Raw genomic sequence first — 15,757 nt, forward strand, 5'->3', positions numbered from 1 at the left:
CCTCAGACAGTCCTCATCGCTATCCACAATTCCACCAACCTTTGTGTCGTCTGCAAATTTACTAATCAGACCAGTTACATTTTCCTCCAAATCATTTATATATACTACAAAGAGCAAAGATCCCAGCACTGATCCCTGTGGAACACCACTGGTCACAGCCCTCCAATTAGAAAAGCATCCCTCCATTGCTACCCTCTGCCTTCTATGGCCTAGCCAGTTCTGTATCCACCTTGCCAGTTCACCCCTGATCCCGTTTGACTTCACCTTTTGTACTAGTCTACCATGAGGGACCTTGTCAAGGGCCTTACTGAAGTCCATATAGACAACATCTACTGCCCTACCTGCATCAATCATCTTAGTGACCTCCTCGAAAAACTCTATCAAGTTAGTGAGACACGACCTCCCCTTCACAAAACCGTGCTGCCTCTCACTAATACGTCCATTTGCTTCCAAATGGGAGTAGATCCTGTCTCGAAGAATTCTCTCCAGTAATTTCCCCACCACTGACGTAAGGCTCACCGGCCTGTAGTTCCCGGGATTATCCTTGCTACCCTTCTTAAACAGAGGAACAACATTGGCTATTCTCCAGTGCTCCGGGACATCCCCTGAAGACAGCGAGGATCCAAAGATTTCTGTCAAGGCCTCAGCAATTTCCTCTCCAGCCTCCTTCAGTATTCTGGGGTAGATCCCATCAGGCCCTGGGGACTTATCTACCTTAATATTTTTTAAGACACCCAACACCTCGTCTTTTTGGATCACAATGTGACCCAGGCTATCTACACCCCCTTCTCCAGACTCAACATCTACCAATTCCTTCTCTTTGGTGAATACTGATGCAAAGTATTCATTTAGTACCTCGCCCATTTCCTCTGGCTCCACACATAGATTCCCTTGCCTATCCTTCAGTGTGCCAACCCTTTCCCTGGCTACCCTCTTGCTTTTTATGTACGTGTAAAAAGCCTTGGGATTTTCCTTAACCCTATTTGCTAATGACTTTTCGTGACCCCTTCTAGCCCTCCTGACTCCTTGCTTAAGTTCCTTCCTACTTTCCTTATATCCCACAGAGGCTTCGTCTGTTCCCAGCCTTTTAGCCCTGACAAATGCCTCCTTTTTCTTTTTGACGAGGCCTACAATATCACTCGTCATCCAAGGTTCCCGAAAATTGCCGTATTTATCTTTCTTCCTCACAGGAACATGCCGGTCCTGTATTCCTTTCAACTGACACTTGAAAGCCTCCTGAAGACAGTGAGGATCCAAAGATTTCTGTCAAGGCCTCAGCAATTTCCTCTCTAGCCTCCTTCAGTATTCTGGGGTAGCTCCCAGAATATATAAAGCTCCTCGATCCAGGGAACCGGGTAACGGTTCAGTCGAAACACGCGGTTCGCCATCATTTTATAGTCATCACACAAGCGTACTGCTCCATCCAGTTTCAGAACCGGGACGAAGGGCGCCGCTGAGGCAGAGAACTGTACCGGGTGGATGATGAGCAGGTTCTCCATCCGGTCCAATTCAATGTCCACCTTGGGTCATAAAGCTAACAAATCACGTCGGGCATGGAAGTCACGGTCGAGCCATGGGGCCCATGGCTCCCTTTATGGTGCCCAAGCATTCCTGGAATACCGATCAAAACCTCGTCAGAACTCTGTCAGGGTCACGGGGATGTATGACCCTGCCAATCCAGACACAGGTGGCATAGACAGTCATGTTCCAGCAAGATCGGACCACGCTCGTGGACCACCACCAGAGGACTGTTGCGGAGACTGTTGTGTTATGGGCCAGGGTTGAGAAACTCCAAAGTATATTATGGAGTTCACATGATCTATGACTGTTTGTTGAAGTTTGCTCGGATGAGCATGTAACAGCCTCCCCGAACAGGCGCCGGAATGTGGCGACTCGGGGCTTTTCACAGTAACTTCATTTGAAGCCTACTTGTGACAATAAGCAATTTCATTTCATTTCATTTCAAGAACCTTCACTTCAAGTGTGATCCAGCTGTCTTCCTGGACACTTTCATCAAACTAAACTTTATTCGAAGAACTTAGTTAATTTTTATATACAGACACTGAAAGAATTTGTGTCAATTACAAACACAAAGGCACCCCATAGCTACAGTAGTCTATGTAAACACTTAATGAATTCCCCCTTAACTGTTCCAATTCGAAAACAAAATCCCATAAACCAAGAAACCATTTACAAGGACGTGGCCCAGCTCTCTGCATTCTCCTTTCAATAAGACTGAATTTTCCTGAGGTTCTGACCCCGTCTCACCAGCAGGTTTAACCTCTTCCGGAAAGCAAACTTTATCTGAAAAGCCACCACAAGGTGATTTTTACTGGAACAGATATTTAAAATGAAAACAAAGAGAGACAGGCCAAAACACTTCTGTGCAGTGTCTCAGTCCACACCAATCAAAGCTGAAAGCAAAAGTAAAACTCACAGCGACAGCCCAGCTCAACGCACAAAAATGACATCACTGAAGCAATATAGTAAGACACAAACCTTTCTCAAAGGGATACTCACATGTCAGTTGACCATACTCGACCGAAACTGGTGAAGTGCCTGCTATCGCCAGTGGTTCCATAAAACCATAAGACCATATACATAGGAGCAGATTAAGCCACTCGGCCCGTCGAGTCTCTCCGCCATTCAATCATGGCTGATATTTTTCTCATCCCCATTCTCCTGCCTTCTCCCCATAACCCCTGATGCCCTTATTAATCAAGAACCTATCTATATCTGTCTTAAAGACACTCAGTGATTTGGCCTCTACAGCCTTCTGCGGCAAAGAGTTCCACAGATTCACCACCCTCTGGCTGAATAAATCCATCATCTCTGTTTTAAAGCATCGTCCCTTTAGTCTGAGATTGTGTCCTCTACTTCTAATTTTTCTTACAAGTGGAAACATCCTCTGCACGTCCACTCTATCCAGGCCACACAGTATCTTGTACATTTCAATAAGATTCCCCTCATCCTTCTAAACCCCAACATATACAGACCCAGAGTCCTCAACAGTTCCTCATACGACAAGCTATTCACTCCAGGGACCATTCTTGTGAACCTCCTCTGGCTCCTTTCCAAGGCCAACACATCCTTCCTTAGATCCGGATCCCAGAACTGCTCACAATACTCAAAATGAGGCCTTATATAGCCTCAGAAGTACATCCCTGCTCTTGTATTGTCTCCCTCTCGACAGGAATGCTAACTGCCGACTGAATCTGCACGTTAACCTTTAGCGAATATTGAACAAGGACTCCTCAGTCCTTTTATGCTTCTGATTTCCTAAACATTTCTCTATTTAGAAAATAGTCTGCGCTTCTATTCTTCCTTCTAAGGTGCACAAACTCACACTTTCCCACATTGTATTTCATCTGCCACGCCTTTGCCCACTCTCCTAGCCAGTCCAAATCCTTCCGCAGCCCACCTGCTTCCTAAACACGACCTGTCCCTCTGCATATCTTCATCATCCGAAAACTTGGCACCAGTGCCTTCAGTTCTTTCTTCCAGCTCGTTAATGTATGTTGTGAAAATGTGTGGTCCCAGCACCGACCCCTGAGGCACACCACTAGTCACCGGCTGCCATTCTGAAGAATACCCCTTTATCCCCACTCCCTGCCTTCTGCCAGTCAGCCAATCCTCTATCCATGCCAGGATCTTACCCTTAACACCATGGCTCTTAACTTATTTAACAGTCTCTTATGTGGCACCTTGTCAAATGCCTTCTGGAAATTTAAATATATCACATCCACTGGTTATCCTTTGTCAATCTGTCTTGTCACCTCCTCAAAGAACTCTAACAGATTTCTCAAACATGAACCCCCTTGACGAAGCTGTGCTGACTCAGTCTTGTGGTGTGTAGCACAGGGCTAAATCGCTGGCTTTGAAAGCAGACCAAGGCAGGCCAGCAGCACGGTTCAATTCCCGTAACAGCCTCCCCGAACAGGCGCCGGAATTTGGCGACTAGGGGCTTTTCACAGTAACTTAATTGAAGCCTACTTGTGACAATAAGCGATTTTCAATTTCAATTTCAAGTACTCGGCAATCTCATGTTTAGTAATGGATTCTCAAATCTGACCAGTGACCGAAATTAGGTTAACCGGCCTCTAATTTCCAGTTTTCTGCCTACCTCCCTTCTTAAACATGAATGTTACATTAGCCACTTTCCAGAATTCTGGAACCCAACCTGCCTCCAGTTATTCCTGAAAGATAACCACCAATGCCCCACAATGCCTCCTCACAAAAGAGGACACAAATTAGATACCAGAAATATTGGAGAATGAAAGGATTAGCGAGAGGGAAGAACTGAGGGCCATCAACATTAGTAGAGAAATGGTGCTGGGAAAATTGATGGGATTGAAGGCGAGTGAATCCCCACGGCCTGAGAATCTGCATCCCAGAGTGCTTAACGAGGTGGAAATAGTGGATGCATTCGTGGTCATCTTCCGGGATTCTACAGATTCTGGAATTGTTCCTGCAGATTGGAGGGTAGCTCACGTCACTCCGATATTCAAAAAGGGAGGTGGAGAGAAAGCAGGGAATTATAGACCAGTAAACCGAACATCGGTAGTGGGGGAAATACTTGAATCCATTATCAAGGACTTTATAGTGGAACATTTGGAAAGCAGTGGCAGGATCAGTCAGTCAGCATGGATTTATGAAGGGAAAATCATGCTTGTCAAATCTGTTGGAATTCGTTAAAGATGTAACCAGTACAGTTGACAAGGGGGAGCCAGTCGATGTGGTATATTTGGACTTTCAGAAGGCGTTTGACAAAGTCCCGCATAAGAGATTATTGTGTAAAATTAAAGCGCATGGGATCGGGGTAAATGCATCGTGGTGGATAGAAAACTGGTTGGCAGAGAGGAAACAAAGAGTAGGGATTAATGGGTCCTTTTCAAATTGGCAGTCAGTCACCAGTGGGGTACCACAGGGATCGATGCTGGGACCCCAACTATTCACAATATATATTAATGATTTGGATGAGGGAACAAAATGTAACAACTCAAAGTTTGCAGATGATACCAAGTTGGGTGGGAGGGTGAACTGTGACGAGGATGCAGGGATCCTACACCATGATCTGGACAGGTTGGGCGAGTGGGAAAATCAATGGCAGATGCAGTATAATTTGGATAAGTGTGAGGTTATTCACTAACCGTATGCACTTTTGGAGTCTGTATCCTTCCATTCCCAGCCTATTCATATATTTGACTAGATGTCCCTGAAATGCCGCTGTCGTACCTGCTCCCATCACCTCCCCAGGCAGCGCGATCCACATATTTATGACCCTCTGTGTAAAAAAACTTGCCTCGCACTACTCTTCTAAACTTTTCCCCATTCACTTTAAATTTACCTTCCCTATTACTTGACTCTCCGACCCTAGGAAAGGGCATCTGACTATCCACTCTGTCCATACCACTCATAATCTTGTAGATCTCTATCAGGTCACCTCTCAACTTCAGTCGTTCCAATGAGAACTGACCGAGTTTATTTAACCTCTCCTGGTAGATAATGCCCTCCAGACTAGGCAACATCCTAGTAAACCGCTTCTGTACTCTCTCCAAAGCATCCACATCCTTCTGGTAGTGTGGCGGCCAGAATTGTACAAAATATTCCAACTGAGGCCCAGTGGGCAGAATGGAGGGGAGTTTGTGTCGGGGGTCGGGAGTGAAGGCACTAGCAACAGCGCCGCTCCCGATGGCCCCGGGGAAATACTCGGAGTCCGGTAATAATAGCTTCATTGAGAATTTGGTGGCAGTTTCGACAACACCCGGTTGGGGGCAGGGTCAAGGCAAATGCCGATTCCGGGGAACCACAGATTTGAGCCAGGGCAGTGGGACGGAAATGGGAGGAGAAGGGGAGTAAGACACTAAAAGATCTATTTCTTGGGGGTCGGTTTGCAGGATTGAAGGAGCTGGAAGCGAAGTATGGGCTGGAGCAGGAGGAAATGTATAGATATATGCAGGTTCGAGATTTTGCCAGAAAGGAGATACAGAACGTGCCGATGGAGCCGGCCTCCACATTGCTGGAGGAGGTACTGACAACAGGGGGACTGGAGAAGGGGGTAGTGTCGGCGGATTGCGGGGCTATTTTGGAAGAGGAGAAGGCACCACTGGAAGGCATCAAAGCAAAGTGGGAGGAAGAGTTGGGAGAGGGTATGGAGGAGGGGTTCTGGTGTGAGGTGCTCCGGAGAGTGAACGCCTCCACCTTTTGTGCGAGGTTGGGGCTGATACAGCTGAAGGTGGTATACAGAGCACACCTCAATAGGGCGAGGATGAGCCGGCTCTTTAAGGGGGTAGAAAATGTGTGACCACGTTGCGGGTGGGGGGCGCAAATCACGTCATATGTTTTTGTCCTGTCCAAAGCTGGAGGATTACTGGCAGGTGGTTTTCAGGGTAATTGTAAAGTGGTGCACTCGGAACTGGATCCGGGCCCTCGGAAGGCCATATTCGGGGTATCGGACCTTCGGGGTTGGAAACGTGTGCGGAGGCAGTTGTTGTAGCCTTCGCCTCATTGATCACCTGAAGGTGCATCCTGATGGGATGGAGAGCAACCTCTCCACCCTGTGCCCTGGCGTGGCAAGGGCACCTGTTGGGTTTCTTGACTCTTGAGAAGGTAAGTTTGAACTGAGGGGAAGGATGGAGGGGTTCTACAATTCTTAGGTGTTATTCATTATGCGCTTTCAAGAACTGGATAACATCGAACATTAGTTGGGAGGGGGGCTGGGAAGGTTGGGGGGGGGGGGGGAGGGTGGACTGAATGTCTCAATGATGACTGTGATTCCTGATTCCTTTTAGTCATTCGTTTATGTTAACATGCGGGCTAATGTTTGGGGGTTTGGTGGTAACAACCTTATTGTTTATTGTTGGTGGGTGCAGATTTGGGAGAAAATGTGAAAAATGAGAATAAAGATATATTTTTTTTATAAACGGAAGAGATTATAAGGGCGGCACACTGTGGAATTTTCACGCTCACCCCGTATCTGCTTGAGTTTCGGTTTCCTCCCACAGTCCAGAAATGTGGAGGTTAGGTGGACTCGCCACGCTAAATTGCCCTGAGTGGGTTTACGGGGATATGGTGGGGCTGGGCCTTCAGAGGGTCGGTGCAGAGTTGCTGGTCCGAATGGTCTCCTTATGCACTGTAGGGATTCTATGATTCCATGAAGTATATGAAGAGAATAAATGGCCTAATAGGTTTGGGAAAGCATTTTGAGAGACTAGGAAATGTAGACCTCTGAAGCAAACCCACAATGCTCCTCGATTTATGCATGAGAAGTGCCCATATTTAACGACTCACCTGTACCCGGGGTTCCCGGCATCGTTGCAGCTTACACAGTTAAGGAAAAGGTACAGTCACCGAAACAAATTGAGGCTACACTATTATAGAGTGATAGAGCTTCACAGCACAGCAAGAGGCACGTTGGCCTATTGTGTCTTCTCCAGCCAGCATGCATCTTTTTATTCTCATCCTACTTTCTGTAGTTTGGCCGTAGCCTTGGCTGCTGTGGCGTTTCGGGTGCTCATCTAAATGCCTCCCGCCTCTATCATTCGTTCATACAGGGAATCCCACCTTCTCAACACCCTCTGGATTCTTTCCTAAAATCCCCTCCAAATCTGCTTCTCCTTGCCATGTATCTATGCCCCCTGGTTATTGCCCCTCTACCAAGGGGCACAGGTTCTTCCTATCTACCCTATCTACGTCCTGTACAATTGCCTACCCCTCAATCAGGATCACCTCGGCCTTCTCGGGAAAACAACTACATCCTAAGCAAGCTCCCTTCATGGCAGAACCGAAGCAACATCGTGGGGAATTTCTTCTCCACCATTTCAAGCACAATCCTTCCTGTAGAATGGCGACCAGAACTGCCACAGTACTCTGGCTGTGGCCTAACGAGCGTTTTATAAAGTTTCATATTAACACCCCTGCTCTTAATTCTACCCACGCAAATAAACACAAGTGTTCTATAAGCCCTCTTAACCACCTTAACTACCTGTCCTGCTATCTTCAGTGTTCGAGGGACATGCAGCCCAAGGTTTCTCCATCCTCTCCAGTTCCTAGCGCCCTACGGTTAATTGTTAGTTCTCGCAAAATGCATCGCTTCACACTTTTCATGGAGAAACCACATTTGTCACTGTTCTGGCCTCCTGGCCATCCCGTCTCTAACGTCCTGTAATGTAAGGTTTTGGTCCTTGCTCTTTATCACACCACCACTTTTCGTATCATCCACGAACTCACATATCTCACCAAGAAGAGCTATCTTTAAAATGTATGGTAAAGGACGAATTGTGCCAGCGGGTTAATGGTAACTGTGAAGGGAGTTAGTGTTCAGGGTCTTGGTAGATGAAGCTTGGCCTAATATCCGGGCATCGAGCCTGAGTGGGTCATTCAGCCCTGGAACCAGCTCCGTTTTCAATAACTTCATGGCTGACCTGTTAACAACCTCAATATTGCACTCCGCCTACTCACAAAATCTATTACTCTTGCTTGGCAAGGCTGTATCCATCCCTGCCTTAAAAATATTCAATAACTTTACTTCCATCGCTTTTATAGGAAGAGTTTCCAAAGACACATCACCCTTTAAGCGAGAGAAGAAACTCTTCACTGTTTTAAATGAGCGGCCCTCTATTTTTAAACCGTAACCCACGAACCCCCTTCCAAATTCTCTCACATCCCCCTATAAAGACCTCGCGCGATTCCATACGTTTCAATCAAGTTGTCTCTCACTCTTCTAAACTACAGCGCTGAAATGGTGGTGAATTAAATTCGAGATGTACAGGAGTGGAGAATTGATGTGGATAGACCAACAAGTACTGTTGCACAGAAGAAGGCCACAGAAATAGTGGTGGTGGTTGGGGGGGGGGGGTTGAATCCAAGGAAAGGTTTCGACACCAACATCCAAAAGTGATATCCCAGCCTTGTAATCTTCAGCGACAACAGTGGCTGAACGGGGCATGGAGCAGAAGTTCTGTTTGTTCAAAGGTTACGGACTCTGGAATAGGAGAGGCGATGATTGGAGGGAAGGGGAGAGGCAACAGGAACTCTAGAACAGACAAAATACAACAAAACAAAATACATGTAATTTGTCCAAAGAAACACACAAATCAGGACCTTTTGGAAACCATTTTACTGAATGGCAGAGTGCAAACCAGCTAAAGACCTGACACTTATTTGCCACAAACATTCACATTGGGGCCATGCCTGGGAAAGGAACAAGGAAAACAATGCTCTCAGCTGTAATAAAAAATTGATGCCAACAGCGAGTGACTATTAGTCACCCGGAAAAACAGCAACAGAGAAAAATCCGCACAAATGAGCGTGCATAAAATAGCTGCTAATTAATGTTATACTATATTGTTGACCGGTAGACGGGAATGCGAAAGGAGCTCCAAATTAATCCACTTGAGAAACAGGAGTGTTTGTGAGAATTTGCTACAACCATGAGCAGGGTAACTTCAACAATCTTGAGCCAGCCTCTATTATATACTTGCGTAAAGGGAAGGCTCCCTTTTCAACCGTTCAAGAGATCTGTTTAAATCTGTCAAATCGACCATGTCAAACGCATGTGCAAACTGGAAGAAACAATAAACGAGCCATGTCACTTAGCTAATATCAGTTAGTTTCAATGATTACTCTTTATTTCAGTCTGTTTAATGCTATTCAGTTGGCAGATGTTGAAGTTGCTGACAAGGTAAAGGTATCACACCAGACTGACTGCCCCTTGATAAGGTTACTAAACATGCAAATAGAAACATCAAACTTTTTCTGGAACGCCAGGCTGCCACTCGGCCCATCGTGACTGAAATAACCCACCTTGTAGTTTGTGATTGGCAGCCGTGTGGGTTGTTTTCCTCCGTGTGTGTATCAATGTTAATATCGTTCCACTTATTTTAATTTGCTGAGGTTAACTGTCTCTATCGCGTTTTCGGTCAGTGAGGTCCAGACACCGATCACTTTCTTTGGGAAAAGTAGATCCCTCCCTCACTCCGCCGCCCCCCCCCCCCCCACCCTCACCCCCACCACCCCCACGCTGCCCCGATGAACTACATAAAATCTGTGTTTTCATGTTATTGGCCTACCTGCTAACAGGAATAGTCATTTCCATTCCTTCTATTTTGACCCGTATGGCTCTCCACCTCAATACAATCTGCCCTCAGCTTCCTCTATTCGAAACAATACAAGCAACCTCTGTCATCTTTGCTCGTAGTTGCAACTGACCATTCCTGAGAACAACATGTTAAATCGCCCCTTGACATTCAAATGCATTATTATCGCTGAATCCACCACTATCTACATCCTGGGGTTTACCATTGACCGGGAACTGAGCTGGAACAGCCATATGAATACTGTGGCTGACAGAGCAGGTCAAAGGCTCGGAACTCTGTGTCCAGTGGCTCACCTGCTGAAATCCAAACATGCGAGCTGGCCATTCCATCACATGGTTCAATCGAATCCCTGGTGGCTGAGATGGGAAGCGTTGGGGGGGGGGGGGGGGAATAGAGAGTGTGCGGTGGCGGGATGGTGGTGGTACACCAACGCGGTGATTACTGGCTGAACTGCAGTCCCTGAGAAAAACCCACCCCCAGCGTCGGCCCATTCCCCACCAACCCTCACCCTCTCCTCGTCCAGCCCAGAGCAGCCTCAGACCCATCTGGCACAGCACCGATGCAGGTGGTAACATTATGCACAGGAGTTTAATGTGAAAACAGATATGCCGAAACGTGCCCTAGACCCTATCACTAAACTGTGCCCTGCATCAATGCCAACTAAACTAGTGTCTACTTTTCTGTGCTTCCGGGCCCTGTCGCTACATCTAGGTGGATCCCCAGACGATACATCAGAAATGGAGGCTGCCTGCTGTGATTCTCGCCCTGCGACCTGGGTCCCCTTTGGCGGGTGTCTTCTGGGGTGACCGGGCCAGGATGGGCCAGAATGCAGATCGGATGTGTGAGGTGGTTTGGTTCCGCCCTCTTATGCCCGCTGCCCGCCAGATGCCCCAGGGACTGGAGGATGGGAGTCCGAGGTGCTGAGGTGTTCCACCGCATCCCCTGCGGGAGTCACTGGCACGGGTCCCATCACCTCCTCCTCCCTCTGAATGCACAATGGCCCCCGAAATACTCCATGGGGCAGGGGTGCTAGCGGAGCAATCCACCGAGTCCCCCTCCCCACCCCACCCCCGCCCCGTCCCCCGTCCCCCCTCCCCCCACCCGCCACCTGCCACTGGCAGTCCTGGAGGCCCACTGCCTTTTCAACCATGCTCGCAGCCATGGACCATAAGGAGTGGACCTCCTCTGCCTGGGACTGTGCCACCACACTGAAGGTCTGTGTCACATCATCAGCTCTCTCTGGGACTGCGCCATCTCCCTTTGTGGCTCTGCCACGTCGGCCAGCCCATGGGTAATGCCGCCGATTCTCTCAGCCATGGCCTGCCGTGACTGGGCCACACTCAGGAGCGCCGCCGCAATGTCCAGGTCGCTCTGGCACATGGCTGCCTGTGAGAGGGGGCTGACAAGACAAGGGCTTACTAAATGAGCGGTAGGGTGCTAGCGAGGACAGAGGACGAGAGCCACCTTCGGGTCTATGTCGAAAGATCCCTGAAGGTGGCAGGACTGATAGATAAAGTGGTCAAGGCGGCATATGGCATACTTTTAATGATTAGCAGATGCACAGAGGATACGAGCAGAGGGGTTATAATGAACCTAATAGAAAAAAGTGTTTCTAGTCACAGTTAGAGTACTGTCTATATTTCTGGTGGCCACACTACAGGGAGGATGTGATTGCACTAGACAGGGTGCAGAGGAGATTGTGCAGGATGTTGCCTGGTCTACAGCTTTTCAGCGATGAAGAACGGCTGGTTAGACTGGGATTGGTTGCCATAGAGAAGAGAAAGCTGAGGGGGACTTGATCGAGGTCTGAAAACTAATGTGAGATAGATAGCATAGATATGAAATAGCGTTTCCACTTTTTGGACGGGTCAGTAATCAAGGGGCATAGATATAAGGTAAGAGGGGAATTGAGCAAAAACTGTTTCACCCAGTTGGTGGTGGGAATCTGGAGCTCACTGAAATGGTGGTAGAGGCGGAAACAATTAATAAACCCTCAGAGCATTTAATAAACATTGAGATGAACATTAGAAACGTCACAGCTAGATAGGTCGAAGGACCAGGTGCTGGAATATCTGATTACGATAGACAGAAAATTGATGAAAATCGCGGAAACGATGGGTCGAAAGGCCTCTCGCTATGTTGTTCAGCTCCATGCCTCTATTGCTCTCCTTAAAACATGTTTGGGTCGCATCACAGTAAGCTTGTGCCCATAATAGAGACCGAGGGGATTTAAGATGGTGTTGCCAGGAACGGTGAGTTATCCCAATTCTGTAGAAGCAGCTATCTCAATAGGCAGTAGAAGCAAAGTCTTTGAATATTTTTACGGCAGAACTGGATACATTCTTGATGAACACACAGGTGAAAGGTTATCGGGGATCGGAGGGAGGCTCCATTAGATCATCTTATTGAATGTAGGAGGAAGCTCGAAGGGCCGATTGGTCTACTTCTGTTCCTTGTTCGTTTTGAACTTACATGGAAACATAGAAAAAATGAGCAGGAGTAGGCCATTCGGCCCTTCAAGCCTGCTCCGGCATTCATTATGATTATGACTGATCATCCTACTCAATAGCCAAATTTCGCTCCGCCCCCCCCCCCCCCACCCCGCCCCAGTACTCGCTGTTAACCTTCGCCCGAAGTGTTATATCTAATTGCATCATGGAAACATACAATGTTCTGGCCTGAACTATTTCCTCTGGTAACGAAATCCACAGATCGACCACTCTCTGGGTGAAGAAACCTCTCCTTATCTCTGTCCTAAATGGTCTACCCCCGTGTCATCAGACTGAGACCCCTGGTTCTGGACAAATGCACCATCGGGAACATCCTTCCTGAATATACTCAGTCCAGTCCGGTTAGAATTTTATACGTTTCTATGGGATGCCCCCCCCCCCCATTGTTTGTAGACTCTGAACATGTGTATGAAAGAGTTTCTGAGTTTGAATCTGATATTTCTTGTGATTTTGTGGAAAGTCTGAGACGATGTTTCCCCACATGGGAGAGTCCAGGACCAGAAGGAATAGTCTCAGATTAAATTGTGTGCCACTTTAAGACTGAGGTGGGGAGGTTATCATTTCTCAGAGGGGTGAGAGTCTTTGGAGCTCCTTGCCACAGAGAGCTTTGGGGGTATAGTCCATATGCATATTTAAGGGGGAGATAGGTCGATTCTTAATCAGTAAGGAAAGCGAGGGTTACTGAGAAGGACATAAAAGTGGATCACAGAAATCATAGAAAGGTTACAGCGCAAAAGGAGGCCATTAGGCCGATCGTGTCCATGTCAGCCTAAGGACAGCTAAGTGCCCTTATTAATCTACCTTGCAGCTACAGGTTCATAGCCCTGTAGCTTTCAGCAATTTCGGTGCAGATCTAGGTACTTTTTAAAAGAGTTTAGAGTCTTGCCTCTGTCACCAACTTGGGCAGCGAATTCCAGACTCCCACCATTCTCTGCGTAAAAATGTTTTTCCTCATGTCGCCTCTACACCTTCTGCCCCTTATCTTGAATCCGGGTTCGAGAATTCTCCACCAAGGGAAACAATTATCCTGTCCACTCTATCTCTTCCCCTCATAATTTTGTATACCTCAATTAAGTCACTCCTCAGCCTTCTTTATTACAAGGAAAATAACCCCAACCTGTCCAATCTCTCCTCGTGGCTACACTTTTCCAGCCCTGATCACCTTCTTGTAAACTTCCCCTGCACTGTCTCCAGAGCAGTATAGTCCTTCCTGCATTGTAACGACCGGAACTGCACACAGTGCTCCAGTTGTGACCACATAAGTGTTCTGTAGAATTCTAACATTGTGCCCATACTTTTATATTCTATACCTCTTCCAATGAAGGAGCGCATTCCATATGTCTTCTTCACAACCTTGTGGGTGTGAGGAATGTCTGATCAGCCATGATACTTTTGAATGATGGAACAGGCCCGATGGGCCAAACGGGCAACTTCTGCTCCTATTTATCATGATCTTTTGGTATTATTTCATCAACCTTTCGCGTTCCAGATTCCCATTGCCTAACGTTCCTGTGGATTATCGATGTGCTTTCGTTAAATAACTTGTCAGTAACTACCTCCAGCTCTTTCTATATTGCGTCACCAGCTCATATTTCTAAAACCCATTTGATAATTGTAGATGCAAAAATAACTTTGACAAGGATGACTGCGTTTTTATTTACCAACTGAATTCCATTCAATTATCTAATTCTCAAAATGCTCCTTTATTTTCGCGAGATAATTGCACCTCTATGAATCCCTGAGCCATTATGCATACACTGGGTCCAGAGCAGCCAGGGACCTAACTCAGTTTGTCCGGTCGAGAGCCTGAATTATAATGAGCTTCGCGAATAATGAGATGAGATTGATCGGGTGCCCGTTGGGCACCGCACATTTTTCAAATACCTTGGGAATGTCGGTGGTGAAAAATTATTGCAAAGGTGAAAAATCTTACATTTTCCGGGTCTGTGGTGAGGCTCCAGTCGATCACTGAATCTGTAAAATATCCACATGCATATTAACAATACATTCACGCCTGTATACCTACTGACCATTGTGTATGTGCCCGAGAAATCCAGTCTATGGACACGCGACATGTCAAAGCAAGGCTGTGGGAACGTGTCTATTGGGGTCACCTTTCATGTTCCTGGGATCCTGCAAACCGGTGTTGGAAATTTGACATTGGTTTGAGTCCACCCAAAATATTACTCCCATTAAATTCAGCGGGTTGGACGTCGGAATATCGGGAGAACAGCACGCCAATTGGTGGAGGGATTCTGTCCAGCGGATCAATTTGTATTTGAGGCATCGCCCGGAATATTCCGGTGATTATTTCTGGAAATTTACTGGGATACAGTTCTACACACTGAATGATAATATTGGGAAAACAACATAAAATAATAATACAATTCATAATTTGTGGCACGAGATATAGAGCACAAACAGAATTTTCTGGAAATATATTTTAAGGAACCAATGAGCTGATTCATGTTCTATTGAAGCAACATCAATTATGGGAGGAGAACGCCTGTGGGAATATCCCGCCAAGCTGGAATATTCGATCCATTCAGGTCACACTATGAGCTGGTCACCTCCAATGTTGATTGTTCTGCCATCATTCCCTGTTATTCCCCGTGGACTGAGAAAATTAGAGGTAATACACTTTCAGATAACTTTATCCATGACGCTGATCAACGCGGGTGAAATCTATATGGCCATGCCTTTTCCAGTGACAATCCTACATTACTATTGCTTCATTCACGGTATATTCAGTTCACGGGATACTCACAGGCAGGTGGCGCATTCCTCTTGTCTTGTTCCGAATTTATAGACTGTCCACTGGAACTGAAAATGCACAAATTTTAATTGTCTGCTTGGTTCTAATGTCACAATGACAAACGTTGCTGAAGGCAGACAGGCAGAGATTTAGGTGCCTATCTGATTGAATGTAAAACAATTCAGCCCAGTGTCGCATTTAGGGGATACGCTGGGAAATCCCTTTTGGAAGTTCCCACATTAGGGTTTAATAGGAATTGTCCAGAACCTCTAACTTCCTCTGGACAATTGCTCTGGGATGGGAACAATCCGAGATAACCGGTTTAAATCGTTAACTGCAGGTGGTTGTTCCATTTTAGCCCTGATAGTTACTCTGAAAGGCTCAGAACGAAAAAC

At 46.8% G+C, this 15,757-nt stretch overlaps 1 long non-coding RNA gene across 1 annotated transcript; it reads right to left on the reverse strand.

Moving 5' to 3' along the window:
- Positions 1-9,171: 9,171 nt before the first annotated feature.
- Positions 9,172-15,432, reverse strand: LOC140395847 (uncharacterized). The gene is made up of 3 exons (XR_011936331.1): positions 15,375-15,432; positions 14,541-14,581; positions 9,172-9,563 (listed from the first exon to the last, which is right to left on the reverse strand). It is a non-coding gene; the product is annotated as an uncharacterized lncRNA (long non-coding RNA).
- Between the last annotated feature and the right edge of the window lie 325 nt (positions 15,433-15,757).

This window comes from Scyliorhinus torazame, chromosome 19, assembly GCF_047496885.1.
Source record: "Scyliorhinus torazame isolate Kashiwa2021f chromosome 19, sScyTor2.1, whole genome shotgun sequence".
Lineage (NCBI taxonomy): Eukaryota > Metazoa > Chordata > Chondrichthyes > Carcharhiniformes > Scyliorhinidae > Scyliorhinus > Scyliorhinus torazame.